This window comes from Coffea arabica, chromosome 1e (genome assembly GCF_036785885.1).
Source record: "Coffea arabica cultivar ET-39 chromosome 1e, Coffea Arabica ET-39 HiFi, whole genome shotgun sequence".
NCBI classification, from domain to species: Eukaryota; Viridiplantae; Streptophyta; class Magnoliopsida; order Gentianales; family Rubiaceae; genus Coffea; species Coffea arabica.
The window spans coordinates 32,682,343-32,700,293 of NC_092311.1; positions in this window are offsets into that span (position 1 = coordinate 32,682,343).

Genomic DNA, 17,951 nt, shown 5'->3' on the forward strand with positions numbered 1-17,951 from the left:
GGGTGTGGTCTGAGGTGAATTAGTGCACGGTTGGGAAGTTGAGTGTTGGAGTGGAACAAAGAATGGTGTTTGGCAGAAATGGAAGAGTTGGCTCTTTGGTGATTGGCCGAATGGAGAGGTAGAGCATAAGGTTGTCCGACAATTTGGTTTTGGAATTGCATGGTTGTTTTGAGATAGTATGGAGGGTGTTTTAGTCTTTTCACGTCTCTTCCTAATCTCCACTCAAGACCTTAGTTCTAAACAAATTCAAAGTTTACCCCAAACGTGATTTAAACGTCGAATTATACACTAATCCTGCAAGACTTTAATTATCGAAATTTTCATGCCTTAAGTATGTTTAGTATACTTGTATCATGTTTATCTAAAATTTATTGGCTTTGTCTTAAAGTGAACATTCTTATTAGTATTTAACGTTATTCACTGATTAGAATTAATTATTGGAATTCAAGAAATTTTATATAATTAATCTACTCAGGTAGCATTAATTTTCAACATAAAGAAAACTATGTATTTTAGCATTTTATTTTAAGGCGATAAATTATTCTAACTCCAGATGTATTAATTTAGTCTAGCAAAGTCAAGAAAATTCATAACTTGGGAAAATTATATTATTTCTCACATAAAATTGTTTTTACGCACTTATTTAAAGACAAGTAGAAATAATGCTAGAATTTATGAAAGAGTCAAAGTGCAAGTGAGATATGCATGAATATATATATATATTTATATATATATTTTATATTTTATATTTTTTTTTCGGGGTTCTCACATCCTCCCCTCCTTAGAATAAATTTCGTCCTCGAAATTTACCTTTTTTTTTTTTTTGACTAAATCAAATGACTCAATCATGTAGTTCGAAACTCGAGTATGAAGATATATTTTCTAAGGATTTCACTCACCAAATTGTCGTACTCAAATTGTCCAAAATGATTTACTAGAATTCGATTTTTTTTTAAAATTAACAATTTTAAAAATGATCCAGCTTCTTTTGTCCCAAAACGGCCAACCGAAAATCTTATTCGTTCGGGGAAAGCTTTTTCACGTACCTTTCGTAACCAAACTAATAATAGGATATCAAATACACATTTGGAAAAATTGTGGTCTATATATATATATATATATATATATGACTATTCGAATGGAATACAAGAAGAAAGGAAATTGGTTCTGGTCTTGATGGTCAAAATTTCTAAATGCATTCGACTTTTGGTAAGAGGTTTAACATTTGTTATTTGAACGTTTGATCAAGAAAAATCATTTAACCCCACAAATCATTTTTGAGAATAAAATGCTTTTAAGAAAATAAGCAGACATGCAGGTTCGTATTTACTTAAATTTCGGTCCAACGCCTCTACTCTTCACACCTAATCTGAGAATTAGCTTTTATGCCACATAAAACTTAACTATTTACTCTCCAATTCACGACCAATATTCATTCTTATTTCTAAGAAAAGGTCCAAACCCAAACTCTGCCTGATTTTCAATTTTTATGTGAGTTCAAGGTGTATACATATATATAAATATTCTTTTTGTAAGTAAAATCAATATGAGAATTGAGAAAAAGGGGAGTTAATTAGTCATGTAACTTATTCAACTATATCATGTATTCAAATTGCTCAAATCACAATATTCCTATCTTATTTTTATTCGATTCACATACTTATTCTAGGATATTTCTAAATCCTCAAGAATTTTTTTTTTCAACATTATAACAAAGTAGACGCGTAATCATCAAATTTCATACACACAATATGAGTCACATTGCACACCAATTTCATACAACTTCAAGAGCCAAACAATTCACGAATACATTCATTATTTTCATACATAACTCAAACTTCAATCTTTATAAGCATGAAAGAAAACAATACAACGATACACAAATTATTATAACCACATAGCTAATAGCTCAACCCTTAGTTTAGATTCAACTTAACCTTTAGTGGAGTGTAGATCTACCACGTCTAATATTAAATCGAATAACATGATCATTACTTAAGTACATCAATGGCTCTTAAGTATTCTAAATGATCTCAAATATTTCATACATTGGCTTTTCTAATAACCTAACAACTAGTTATCTGTATCCTTTTGGACATTAGTCCCAAATAATCCTCCAGTAAAACTTAAGGAACCACAATGTCATCGATAACTCACCTCACATGGCAAATTCGTCAACTTATCTCACCTCAGTTTTAAAAACTCTCCTCAAGGTTTAGAGCTATTCACAACTGCATAATTCCTATCTAAACTACGATTTCACTCAATTCTAAGTCTAAACCTATATTTTGGGTGAGAGATAGCATATATTCCATTTACCATTTAGCGACTAGTAGAATTATTCATCTCAAAAACAGAATTGGCACTAACCTTCAAGGTCTCACTATTGGCTCTTCACCTTTAACTTCCAAAAACTAAACTTAGCCTTTTCGATTCTGCTTCTCCAAATTTAATCGTGATTCCTAGTCATATCATAATGCAATATACTAAATTCTTCCCAATCTGCAAATATACCATTGAATGAAATATCAGGTACTCGAGTACAGGAATCTAACAATAGGATAATTCACACCTCAGGCTGGCCAGTCCCAAGAGTAACTCACCTATATTTGAGATTCCTACTCGACGTACAAATTTAATTTCCTTAACAATAGTAATTACTTCAATCACTAAGTAGGCCATTACCCACAGTCTGAGAACCCTCTCCCGGCACGAGCTCGATAGGAGCTCTGATACCACCTGTGACGACCCCACTTCCCCCTAAGGCGAACCAGAGGGTTGGCGGGCCGTCTGCCCAGCTCTCACCAGGACTCACGCAAGCAAACTGATCAAATAATCCGGTATAGCCTAAACTAAAATACAATTCGCCATCGGACATGCCCAACTTTAAACGGCTGGAATGTTAACACACATTAACTTCAGAGATAACAGGGCCAATAACATCCGAACTTTCACTCTTAAGATACAACTCAAACTACTTTAACGCAGAGATACCTTTATACATTACAAACCAAGAAGTGAAATCATAAAATATAGAACACTTTCGTACAAGTCAAAACATAGAATTTGCACTTTTCCAGCTTCAAGTGACAACCCAAACAAAGACACAAGGACAATCCGAAATAAATTTACACAAATGAACAGATAAGCTTCAAGTCTCTCGATTTCCAAGACCTGTTAAGGAAAAACAAATATCGTGTGGTGAGCTAAAGCTCGGTGGTGCCCAAAACATGCAATCAAATCAATTACTTAGCAAATTGTAATTTCAACTTAAATTCAGCAAGTAGGAAAGTGTGCAACAGCACGGGGTAGGATACATGGGCTCTCAGGAGCCATTTTCCTTGCGCTTGATCAAAATTACCCGCAGTTGACCCTCCATCAACTTTCACCATCTAAAGTCCATGTAGATTCATTATTTTTTTTTTTATATAGACTAGTCGAGGGATTCACCCAACGACGTTGCGTCCAGCATGAGGTTAGTATAGACTAGTCGAGGGATTCACCCAGCGACGTGGCGTCCAGCATGAGGCTAGTCGAGGGATTCACCCAGCGACGTGGCGTCCAGCATGAGGTTATTATAGACTAGTCGAGGGATTCACCCAGCGACGTGGCATCCAGCATGAAGATAGTGCAAGCAGGATATTCACGAAAATGTTTCAAGCAAGCCACCACTCGAAAGAGCTGGTGCGGTAAAGTACACACTGCCCACTTCGATGGATCAGAAAATCATTTTTCCAATTATCACATATCAAGTCAAGAAAGCACTTTAATCAAGTAGGCATAGAACAAGCAGGGACACTCACCACGAGTGAAGTTCAAAGGTCAAGCTGGGATTCAAAATTCCACGTCCTTGCTATACCCTAGAAAACCAAATTTTGAAACTATAAGTTTCTATTCAGTTTTCAAGCTTATACACATCGAGGTTTATCTAATATATTACTAGTTTACTTTCCCATAGTAAATTCAAGAATCTACTTAGGTTGAAGCTTGACAAAAGTAGTAGAAATGTTTCTTATAGTTTTCCTTGAGATATTTTTCCTTAGAAAAGGGTAACTAGTATTATTTTCTTGAAACAATTCGACCATCCACTTAGGATTGAAATTTAGTAAAAGTAGGAAATGTTTTATATGGCTTTCCTTAAAAATATTTTTCTCTATACGAGTGCGGCTAGTACTATTTTATTTAGTATAAGTTTTCTTGCCGAGGAAGTTTTCAGCTATTTTTAGTTAAAGCCACTAAAATCTTGTATTTTGGAAATTTTCCTCTAGACAATTAGCCAGGGACAATTTTAAGGAAAGAAAAGGAAATAGATCAAGACTTAGGGTTTTAAAGCTAGTGAAATCATTTTCTAAAAGTAATAAGGCTAGTTTACGCTTAAAGGAGAGATATCGAGTTGGCAAGGTTTAGAAAATCCCTACACGAAATTTCTAATTTTAACATACAGTGCTAAGTTTTATCGAACCATACTAGGGTGAAGATATATTTAAATAGCTTGCTTAAAACTTCCTCAAGTGCACAAGACCAAAACGGATTCCTTACGATTTCGATTTACAAGCACATAATATTTCAGATTTGTCAATATAACCAACTCACATTTCAAATAGAAATCTCACTAGGGCTTCGTCAATCATTAGCCCTAGGTTTCGACAGATTCAATTCTGATCAAGAATAAAATGAATAACCAAGGCTTCGTCAATCATTAGCACTTGGTTTTGGCAAGCTCATATCACATCTTAACTAAAACAAAAATGAAGGTAAGGCCTTCAAGAAATTCCAGCAATCAAAGTTCATCACTCTTTAATATTTATAAAACCATTCAAATGGCCAAGGGCTTCTTCAATCATTAGCCCTTGACAACATCAATCACTTCCAACCACAATTCAATCAAGAATTCAAACCACAAATAAGCTAAATGTTCGATCCAAGTCAAAAATTCAGTTTCATAAAGAAACAGGACATTCAAGCAGGACAGTCTACTTTGAGGAGTCACGGACAGCAGTACATATGGAGGAAAAATATGAAATTTCTACAGAACAAAGGCCCATGAATCTAGTTTCAAATGCCACTGACGGCACCTTAATCGGATTTTCCTACACCAAGATATAAGCATTTTACTGAGACTGGTCAGTAAAATCCGAGAATCTGAAATCTCATTTTTCACTTGTGAAAAACTCCTTTTTCTCTTGTGAAAAACTCCTTTTTCTCTTTTAACACCATAAGGTTTTTATTCAAACCATCCATTCATTTCTTATAGAACTCCAAAACAACATATTCCAGGCACTTCCAACCATTACACTTCAAAGAAAATTTCAAAACCAAGCTGAGGTTCCAATTCAACCTTCGGCTATCACAAAAGAAATTCTAGCCTTTAGATATCAACATTTTTGGTTCAATCTTTCAATATATCCAATATTTCATTGCCAAACAACTTAAAATTTACATCTCTTATGTATTACTAATCCATTGTATTCCAAGGGAAGAATAAAATAAATTTCCAGAAACCAATTAAAATTTCCAAAGACAAACTGAAAATTCTGGTTCATCCCCTCGGCTATCAATACTTTTCCGGCACTTAGAGTTTTATAAATCCAACTTTTCCTTGGTTAAAACATGGTTTTAGATTCTCAAATTCATCATGTGAACCTTTGGCTAACTAATTAACATTTCTGGTTCAAAATCAAATTCGAATAACAGGTTTAAACATCCCAAAAATTCCAGAAATCTGTCCAGCAAGCTACGGATGAATCATGCATGAAGAAACTTTCTGTTTTCATTTTATTTTCTCGGTTAAAACATGCTATTAAACTCTCAACTTCCTCATGCAATTACTTAGCTAAACAATGAACATTTCCAGTTCAAGAGTTGAATTTAAACCATGATTACAAACCCCAAAATTTCCAGGTTTAAACCTCACGGCTTTTTCTCAAAATTTCCAGCAATAACAATGGTTCTAAAACAAGATTTTTTTTGGTTAAAACAGAGTTTTAAGTACTCCATTAGGACATGCAAACACGTAGCTAGCTTGTAAAGATTTCCATATCAAATCCAGATTCAAACAACAATTATACTCATCTAAAACAAATCCAGAAATTCTGTTTAGCTTGGCCTCGGTCGAACACACGTGTAGCAGATTTCTAATTCATTTTATTTTTCCGATTTAAACCCATTAATTAGCTACGTGCGAAGCTCAATTATCATGTTATTAACTAGTTAATCATGGTTACAAACTCAAAACAACAGAATTGAATCAAATGAAGCTATAAAGTACAGGACAAGCTCTCGGCTGCAACAATTCATAAAAATGGACTTTCTTATGTTTCTTGATTCATCATCCGGCTGCACAGAGTTAACATGCAAGACTCTAACCATATTAATCATCCAAGCTTTAATTAGCTAAACATAATAACAGTTCCGGATTATCACAAGAAAGCAGGGTTAATCCAACATTCTTAATCAACTCTCGGACAGGTCATATTCTTCCCAAGACAGATTTCTCATTCATGCTTCAAATTCATCATCCGGATACATAGATTGACATGCATGGTCTTAAACATCATGTCTTGAGTTAAGTAATCGCATATAAAAGCTCAGATTACTTCAATTAATCAAAATTAAAATTACATTACCAAATCAACTCTCGGCAGATCACACAATCAAAATTTCCAGCAGCTTTGATCCTAATTTCCGGATTTTCCTTGGATTATACGTGGAGTTAGATGCTCAAGTTCAACATGCAGAAGCTTAACCACTGATTAACATTTCCAGTTTAGAAATCGAGTTCAATCATCAACGTCATTCACCCAAGATTTCCAAAATTTGTTCGATCATCCTCGGTGGCTTGAATGTGGCAGAATTTTAAATTCATTAAAATTTTCTAGCTTATCTTAGCTCATTCGTCAAATGCAAAGCTTAATCAATCTTTAATCAGTTTAAATTAAGCTCAGGAATCACCTCAGCGTCAGCTCACTTGCGTACAGGAAGTCTGAAAAAATTTTCTGTTCTCTCTCGGCTCTCGTCTTCACGCACAGGTTTGTTGGTTCTGGTTTGGGTTGTAGCGGTGGCAACTGGTGGAGGTTGACGAAACAGAAGAGGTTCACGCAAGGCTTTCCCTTTGTTCCCTCAAACACGCGGTCAAGAACAGAAACGAGGAGCTCCTTCCTCTCGGACGCGAGGTGCAGCTCCCTTTCTTTCTCTCTTTGTCGATGATAACAAGGCAGAGTGTTGTGGTGAGTTTGGGGTGTGGTCTGAGGTGAATTAGTGCACGGTTGGGAAGTTGAGTGTTGGAGTGGAACAAAGAATGGTGTTTGGCAGAAATGGAAGAGTTGGCTCTTTGGTGATTGGCCGAATGGAGAGGTAGAGCATAAGGTTGTCCGACAATTTGGTTTTGGAATTGCATGGTTGTTTTGAGATAGTATGGAGGGTGTTTTAGTCTTTTCACGTCTCTTCCTAATCTCCACTCAAGACCTTAGTTCTAAACAAATTCAAAGTTTACCCCAAACGTGATTTAAACGTCGAATTATACACTAATCCTGCAAGACTTTAATTATCGAAATTTTCATGCCTTAAGTATGTTTAGTATACTTGTATCATGTTTATCTAAAATTTATTGGCTTTGTCTTAAAGTGAACATTCTTATTAGTATTTAACGTTATTCACTGATTAGAATTAATTATTGGAATTCAAGAAATTTTATATAATTAATCTACTCAGGTAGCATTAATTTTCAACATAAAGAAAACTATGTATTTTAGCATTTTATTTTAAGGCGATAAATTATTCTAACTCCAGATGTATTAATTTAGTCTAGCAAAGTCAAGAAAATTCATAACTTGGGAAAATTATATTATTTCTCACATAAAATTGTTTTTACGCACTTATTTAAAGACAAGTAGAAATAATGCTAGAATTTATGAAAGAGTCAAAGTGCAAGTGAGATATGCATGAATATATATATATATTTATATATATATTTTATATTTTATATTTTTTTTTCGGGGTTCTCACATCCTCCCCTCCTTAGAATAAATTTCGTCCTCGAAATTTACCTTTTTTTTTTTTTTGACTAAATCAAATGACTCAATCATGTAGTTCGAAACTCGAGTATGAAGATATATTTTCTAAGGATTTCACTCACCAAATTGTCGTACTCAAATTGTCCAAAATGATTTACTAGAATTCGATTTTTTTTTAAAATTAACAATTTTAAAAATGATCCAGCTTCTTTTGTCCCAAAACGGCCAACCGAAAATCTTATTCGTTCGGGGAAAGCTTTTTCACGTACCTTTCGTAACCAAACTAATAATAGGATATCAAATACACATTTGGAAAAATTGTGGTCTATATATATATATATATATATATAAAATGACTATTCGAATGGAATACAAGAAGAAAGGAAATTGGTTCTGGTCTTGATGGTCAAAATTTCTAAATGCATTCGACTTTTGGTAAGAGGTTTAACATTTGTTATTTGAACGTTTGATCAAGAAAAATCATTTAACCCCACAAATCATTTTTGAGAATAAAATGCTTTTAAGAAAATAAGCAGACATGCAGGTTCGTATTTACTTAAATTTCGGTCCAACGCCTCTACTCTTCACACCTAATCTGAGAATTAGCTTTTATGCCACATAAAACTTAACTATTTACTCTCCAATTCACGACCAATATTCATTCTTATTTCTAAGAAAAGGTCCAAACCCAAACTCTGCCTGATTTTCAATTTTTATGTGAGTTCAAGGTGTATACATATATATAAATATTCTTTTTGTAAGTAAAATCAATATGAGAATTGAGAAAAAGGGGAGTTAATTAGTCATGTAACTTATTCAACTATATCATGTATTCAAATTGCTCAAATCACAATATTCCTATCTTATTTTTATTCGATTCACATACTTATTCTAGGATATTTCTAAATCCTCAAGAATTTTTTTTTTCAACATTATAACAAAGTAGACGCGTAATCATCAAATTTCATACACACAATATGAGTCACATTGCACACCAATTTCATACAACTTCAAGAGCCAAACAATTCACGAATACATTCATTATTTTCATACATAACTCAAACTTCAATCTTTATAAGCATGAAAGAAAACAATACAACGATACACAAATTATTATAACCACATAGCTAATAGCTCAACCCTTAGTTTAGATTCAACTTAACCTTTAGTGGAGTGTAGATCTACCACGTCTAATATTAAATCGAATAACATGATCATTACTTAAGTACATCAATGGCTCTTAAGTATTCTAAATGATCTCAAATATTTCATACATTGGCTTTTCTAATAACCTAACAACTAGTTATCTGTATCCTTTTGGACATTAGTCCCAAATAATCCTCCAGTAAAACTTAAGGAACCACAATGTCATCGATAACTCACCTCACATGGCAAATTCGTCAACTTATCTCACCTCAGTTTTAAAAACTCTCCTCAAGGTTTAGAGCTATTCACAACTGCATAATTCCTATCTAAACTACGATTTCACTCAATTCTAAGTCTAAACCTATATTTTGGGTGAGAGATAGCATATATTCCATTTACCATTTAGCGACTAGTAGAATTATTCATCTCAAAAACAGAATTGGCACTAACCTTCAAGGTCTCACTATTGGCTCTTCACCTTTAACTTCCAAAAACTAAACTTAGCCTTTTCGATTCTGCTTCTCCAAATTTAATCGTGATTCCTAGTCATATCATAATGCAATATACTAAATTCTTCCCAATCTGCAAATATACCATTGAATGAAATATCAGGTACTCGAGTACAGGAATCTAACAATAGGATAATTCACACCTCAGGCTGGCCAGTCCCAAGAGTAACTCACCTATATTTGAGATTCCTACTCGACGTACAAATTTAATTTCCTTAACAATAGTAATTACTTCAATCACTAAGTAGGCCATTACCCACAGTCTGAGAACCCTCTCCCGGCACGAGCTCGATAGGAGCTCTGATACCACCTGTGACGACCCCACTTCCCCCTAAGGCGAACCAGAGGGTTGGCGGGCCGTCTGCCCAGCTCTCACCAGGACTCACGCAAGCAAACTGATCAAATAATCCGGTATAGCCTAAACTAAAATACAATTCGCCATCGGACATGCCCAACTTTAAACGGCTGGAATGTTAACACACATTAACTTCAGAGATAACAGGGCCAATAACATCCGAACTTTCACTCTTAAGATACAACTCAAACTACTTTAACGCAGAGATACCTTTATACATTACAAACCAAGAAGTGAAATCATAAAATATAGAACACTTTCGTACAAGTCAAAACATAGAATTTGCACTTTTCCAGCTTCAAGTGACAACCCAAACAAAGACACAAGGACAATCCGAAATAAATTTACACAAATGAACAGATAAGCTTCAAGTCTCTCGATTTCCAAGACCTGTTAAGGAAAAACAAATATCGTGTGGTGAGCTAAAGCTCGGTGGTGCCCAAAACATGCAATCAAATCAATTACTTAGCAAATTGTAATTTCAACTTAAATTCAGCAAGTAGGAAAGTGTGCAACAGCACGGGGTAGGATACATGGGCTCTCAGGAGCCATTTTCCTTGCGCTTGATCAAAATTACCCGCAGTTGACCCTCCATCAACTTTCACCATCTAAAGTCCATGTAGATTCATTATTTTTTTTTTTATATAGACTAGTCGAGGGATTCACCCAACGACGTTGCGTCCAGCATGAGGTTAGTATAGACTAGTCGAGGGATTCACCCAGCGACGTGGCGTCCAGCATGAGGCTAGTCGAGGGATTCACCCAGCGACGTGGCGTCCAGCATGAGGTTATTATAGACTAGTCGAGGGATTCACCCAGCGACGTGGCATCCAGCATGAAGATAGTGCAAGCAGGATATTCACGAAAATGTTTCAAGCAAGCCACCACTCGAAAGAGCTGGTGCGGTAAAGTACACACTGCCCACTTCGATGGATCAGAAAATCATTTTTCCAATTATCACATATCAAGTCAAGAAAGCACTTTAATCAAGTAGGCATAGAACAAGCAGGGACACTCACCACGAGTGAAGTTCAAAGGTCAAGCTGGGATTCAAAATTCCACGTCCTTGCTATACCCTAGAAAACCAAATTTTGAAACTATAAGTTTCTATTCAGTTTTCAAGCTTATACACATCGAGGTTTATCTAATATATTACTAGTTTACTTTCCCATAGTAAATTCAAGAATCTACTTAGGTTGAAGCTTGACAAAAGTAGTAGAAATGTTTCTTATAGTTTTCCTTGAGATATTTTTCCTTAGAAAAGGGTAACTAGTATTATTTTCTTGAAACAATTCGACCATCCACTTAGGATTGAAATTTAGTAAAAGTAGGAAATGTTTTATATGGCTTTCCTTAAAAATATTTTTCTCTATACGAGTGCGGCTAGTACTATTTTATTTAGTATAAGTTTTCTTGCCGAGGAAGTTTTCAGCTATTTTTAGTTAAAGCCACTAAAATCTTGTATTTTGGAAATTTTCCTCTAGACAATTAGCCAGGGACAATTTTAAGGAAAGAAAAGGAAATAGATCAAGACTTAGGGTTTTAAAGCTAGTGAAATCATTTTCTAAAAGTAATAAGGCTAGTTTACGCTTAAAGGAGAGATATCGAGTTGGCAAGGTTTAGAAAATCCCTACACGAAATTTCTAATTTTAACATACAGTGCTAAGTTTTATCGAACCATACTAGGGTGAAGATATATTTAAATAGCTTGCTTAAAACTTCCTCAAGTGCACAAGACCAAAACGGATTCCTTACGATTTCGATTTACAAGCACATAATATTTCAGATTTGTCAATATAACCAACTCACATTTCAAATAGAAATCTCACTAGGGCTTCGTCAATCATTAGCCCTAGGTTTCGACAGATTCAATTCTGATCAAGAATAAAATGAATAACCAAGGCTTCGTCAATCATTAGCACTTGGTTTTGGCAAGCTCATATCACATCTTAACTAAAACAAAAATGAAGGTAAGGCCTTCAAGAAATTCCAGCAATCAAAGTTCATCACTCTTTAATATTTATAAAACCATTCAAATGGCCAAGGGCTTCTTCAATCATTAGCCCTTGACAACATCAATCACTTCCAACCACAATTCAATCAAGAATTCAAACCACAAATAAGCTAAATGTTCGATCCAAGTCAAAAATTCAGTTTCATAAAGAAACAGGACATTCAAGCAGGACAGTCTACTTTGAGGAGTCACGGACAGCAGTACATATGGAGGAAAAATATGAAATTTCTACAGAACAAAGGCCCATGAATCTAGTTTCAAATGCCACTGACGGCACCTTAATCGGATTTTCCTACACCAAGATATAAGCATTTTACTGAGACTGGTCAGTAAAATCCGAGAATCTGAAATCTCATTTTTCACTTGTGAAAAACTCCTTTTTCTCTTGTGAAAAACTCCTTTTTCTCTTTTAACACCATAAGGTTTTTATTCAAACCATCCATTCATTTCTTATAGAACTCCAAAACAACATATTCCAGGCACTTCCAACCATTACACTTCAAAGAAAATTTCAAAACCAAGCTGAGGTTCCAATTCAACCTTCGGCTATCACAAAAGAAATTCTAGCCTTTAGATATCAACATTTTTGGTTCAATCTTTCAATATATCCAATATTTCATTGCCAAACAACTTAAAATTTACATCTCTTATGTATTACTAATCCATTGTATTCCAAGGGAAGAATAAAATAAATTTCCAGAAACCAATTAAAATTTCCAAAGACAAACTGAAAATTCTGGTTCATCCCCTCGGCTATCAATACTTTTCCGGCACTTAGAGTTTTATAAATCCAACTTTTCCTTGGTTAAAACATGGTTTTAGATTCTCAAATTCATCATGTGAACCTTTGGCTAACTAATTAACATTTCTGGTTCAAAATCAAATTCGAATAACAGGTTTAAACATCCCAAAAATTCCAGAAATCTGTCCAGCAAGCTACGGATGAATCATGCATGAAGAAACTTTCTGTTTTCATTTTATTTTCTCGGTTAAAACATGCTATTAAACTCTCAACTTCCTCATGCAATTACTTAGCTAAACAATGAACATTTCCAGTTCAAGAGTTGAATTTAAACCATGATTACAAACCCCAAAATTTCCAGGTTTAAACCTCACGGCTTTTTCTCAAAATTTCCAGCAATAACAATGGTTCTAAAACAAGATTTTTTTTGGTTAAAACAGAGTTTTAAGTACTCCATTAGGACATGCAAACACGTAGCTAGCTTGTAAAGATTTCCATATCAAATCCAGATTCAAACAACAATTATACTCATCTAAAACAAATCCAGAAATTCTGTTTAGCTTGGCCTCGGTCGAACACACGTGTAGCAGATTTCTAATTCATTTTATTTTTCCGATTTAAACCCATTAATTAGCTACGTGCGAAGCTCAATTATCATGTTATTAACTAGTTAATCATGGTTACAAACTCAAAACAACAGAATTGAATCAAATGAAGCTATAAAGTACAGGACAAGCTCTCGGCTGCAACAATTCATAAAAATGGACTTTCTTATGTTTCTTGATTCATCATCCGGCTGCACAGAGTTAACATGCAAGACTCTAACCATATTAATCATCCAAGCTTTAATTAGCTAAACATAATAACAGTTCCGGATTATCACAAGAAAGCAGGGTTAATCCAACATTCTTAATCAACTCTCGGACAGGTCATATTCTTCCCAAGACAGATTTCTCATTCATGCTTCAAATTCATCATCCGGATACATAGATTGACATGCATGGTCTTAAACATCATGTCTTGAGTTAAGTAATCGCATATAAAAGCTCAGATTACTTCAATTAATCAAAATTAAAATTACATTACCAAATCAACTCTCGGCAGATCACACAATCAAAATTTCCAGCAGCTTTGATCCTAATTTCCGGATTTTCCTTGGATTATACGTGGAGTTAGATGCTCAAGTTCAACATGCAGAAGCTTAACCACTGATTAACATTTCCAGTTTAGAAATCGAGTTCAATCATCAACGTCATTCACCCAAGATTTCCAAAATTTGTTCGATCATCCTCGGTGGCTTGAATGTGGCAGAATTTTAAATTCATTAAAATTTTCTAGCTTATCTTAGCTCATTCGTCAAATGCAAAGCTTAATCAATCTTTAATCAGTTTAAATTAAGCTCAGGAATCACCTCAGCGTCAGCTCACTTGCGTACAGGAAGTCTGAAAAAATTTTCTGTTCTCTCTCGGCTCTCGTCTTCACGCACAGGTTTGTTGGTTCTGGTTTGGGTTGTAGCGGTGGCAACTGGTGGAGGTTGACGAAACAGAAGAGGTTCACGCAAGGCTTTCCCTTTGTTCCCTCAAACACGCGGTCAAGAACAGAAACGAGGAGCTCCTTCCTCTCGGACGCGAGGTGCAGCTCCCTTTCTTTCTCTCTTTGTCGATGATAACAAGGCAGAGTGTTGTGGTGAGTTTGGGGTGTGGTCTGAGGTGAATTAGTGCACGGTTGGGAAGTTGAGTGTTGGAGTGGAACAAAGAATGGTGTTTGGCAGAAATGGAAGAGTTGGCTCTTTGGTGATTGGCCGAATGGAGAGGTAGAGCATAAGGTTGTCCGACAATTTGGTTTTGGAATTGCATGGTTGTTTTGAGATAGTATGGAGGGTGTTTTAGTCTTTTCACGTCTCTTCCTAATCTCCACTCAAGACCTTAGTTCTAAACAAATTCAAAGTTTACCCCAAACGTGATTTAAACGTCGAATTATACACTAATCCTGCAAGACTTTAATTATCGAAATTTTCATGCCTTAAGTATGTTTAGTATACTTGTATCATGTTTATCTAAAATTTATTGGCTTTGTCTTAAAGTGAACATTCTTATTAGTATTTAACGTTATTCACTGATTAGAATTAATTATTGGAATTCAAGAAATTTTATATAATTAATCTACTCAGGTAGCATTAATTTTCAACATAAAGAAAACTATGTATTTTAGCATTTTATTTTAAGGCGATAAATTATTCTAACTCCAGATGTATTAATTTAGTCTAGCAAAGTCAAGAAAATTCATAACTTGGGAAAATTATATTATTTCTCACATAAAATTGTTTTTACGCACTTATTTAAAGACAAGTAGAAATAATGCTAGAATTTATGAAAGAGTCAAAGTGCAAGTGAGATATGCATGAATATATATATATATTTATATATATATTTTATATTTTATATTTTTTTTTCGGGGTTCTCACATCCTCCCCTCCTTAGAATAAATTTCGTCCTCGAAATTTACCTTTTTTTTTTTTTTGACTAAATCAAATGACTCAATCATGTAGTTCGAAACTCGAGTATGAAGATATATTTTCTAAGGATTTCACTCACCAAATTGTCGTACTCAAATTGTCCAAAATGATTTACTAGAATTCGATTTTTTTTTAAAATTAACAATTTTAAAAATGATCCAGCTTCTTTTGTCCCAAAACGGCCAACCGAAAATCTTATTCGTTCGGGGAAAGCTTTTTCACGTACCTTTCGTAACCAAACTAATAATAGGATATCAAATACACATTTGGAAAAATTGTGGTCTATATATATATATATATATATATAAATGACTATTCGAATGGAATACAAGAAGAAAGGAAATTGGTTCTGGTCTTGATGGTCAAAATTTCTAAATGCATTCGACTTTTGGTAAGAGGTTTAACATTTGTTATTTGAACGTTTGATCAAGAAAAATCATTTAACCCCACAAATCATTTTTGAGAATAAAATGCTTTTAAGAAAATAAGCAGACATGCAGGTTCGTATTTACTTAAATTTCGGTCCAACGCCTCTACTCTTCACACCTAATCTGAGAATTAGCTTTTATGCCACATAAAACTTAACTATTTACTCTCCAATTCACGACCAATATTCATTCTTATTTCTAAGAAAAGGTCCAAACCCAAACTCTGCCTGATTTTCAATTTTTATGTGAGTTCAAGGTGTATACATATATATAAATATTCTTTTTGTAAGTAAAATCAATATGAGAATTGAGAAAAAGGGGAGTTAATTAGTCATGTAACTTATTCAACTATATCATGTATTCAAATTGCTCAAATCACAATATTCCTATCTTATTTTTATTCGATTCACATACTTATTCTAGGATATTTCTAAATCCTCAAGAATTTTTTTTTTTCAACATTATAACAAAGTAGACGCGTAATCATCAAATTTCATACACACAATATGAGTCACATTGCACACCAATTTCATACAACTTCAAGAGCCAAACAATTCACGAATACATTCATTATTTTCATACATAACTCAAACTTCAATCTTTATAAGCATGAAAGAAAACAATACAACGATACACAAATTATTATAACCACATAGCTAATAGCTCAACCCTTAGTTTAGATTCAACTTAACCTTTAGTGGAGTGTAGATCTACCACGTCTAATATTAAATCGAATAACATGATCATTACTTAAGTACATCAATGGCTCTTAAGTATTCTAAATGATCTCAAATATTTCATACATTGGCTTTTCTAATAACCTAACAACTAGTTATCTGTATCCTTTTGGACATTAGTCCCAAATAATCCTCCAGTAAAACTTAAGGAACCACAATGTCATCGATAACTCACCTCACATGGCAAATTCGTCAACTTATCTCACCTCAGTTTTAAAAACTCTCCTCAAGGTTTAGAGCTATTCACAACTGCATAATTCCTATCTAAACTACGATTTCACTCAATTCTAAGTCTAAACCTATATTTTGGGTGAGAGATAGCATATATTCCATTTACCATTTAGCGACTAGTAGAATTATTCATCTCAAAAACAGAATTGGCACTAACCTTCAAGGTCTCACTATTGGCTCTTCACCTTTAACTTCCAAAAACTAAACTTAGCCTTTTCGATTCTGCTTCTCCAAATTTAATCGTGATTCCTAGTCATATCATAATGCAATATACTAAATTCTTCCCAATCTGCAAATATACCATTGAATGAAATATCAGGTACTCGAGTACAGGAATCTAACAATAGGATAATTCACACCTCAGGCTGGCCAGTCCCAAGAGTAACTCACCTATATTTGAGATTCCTACTCGACGTACAAATTTAATTTCCTTAACAATAGTAATTACTTCAATCACTAAGTAGGCCATTACCCACAGTCTGAGAACCCTCTCCCGGCACGAGCTCGATAGGAGCTCTGATACCACCTGTGACGACCCCACTTCCCCCTAAGGCGAACCAGAGGGTTGGCGGGCCGTCTGCCCAGCTCTCACCAGGACTCACGCAAGCAAACTGATCAAATAATCCGGTATAGCCTAAACTAAAATACAATTCGCCATCGGACATGCCCAACTTTAAACGGCTGGAATGTTAACACACATTAACTTCAGAGATAACAGGGCCAATAACATCCGAACTTTCACTCTTAAGATACAACTCAAACTACTTTAACGCAGAGATACCTTTATACATTACAAACCAAGAAGTGAAATCATAAAATATAGAACACTTTCGTACAAGTCAAAACATAGAATTTGCACTTTTCCAGCTTCAAGTGACAACCCAAACAAAGACACAAGGACAATCCGAAATAAATTTACACAAATGAACAGATAAGCTTCAAGTCTCTCGATTTCCAAGACCTGTTAAGGAAAAACAAATATCGTGTGGTGAGCTAAAGCTCGGTGGTGCCCAAAACATGCAATCAAATCAATTACTTAGCAAATTGTAATTTCAACTTAAATTCAGCAAGTAGGAAAGTGTGCAACAGCACGGGGTAGGATACATGGGCTCTCAGGAGCCATTTTCCTTGCGCTTGATCAAAATTACCCGCAGTTGACCCTCCATCAACTTTCACCATCTAAAGTCCATGTAGATTCATTATTTTTTTTTTTATATAGACTAGTCGAGGGATTCACCCAACGACGTTGCGTCCAGCATGAG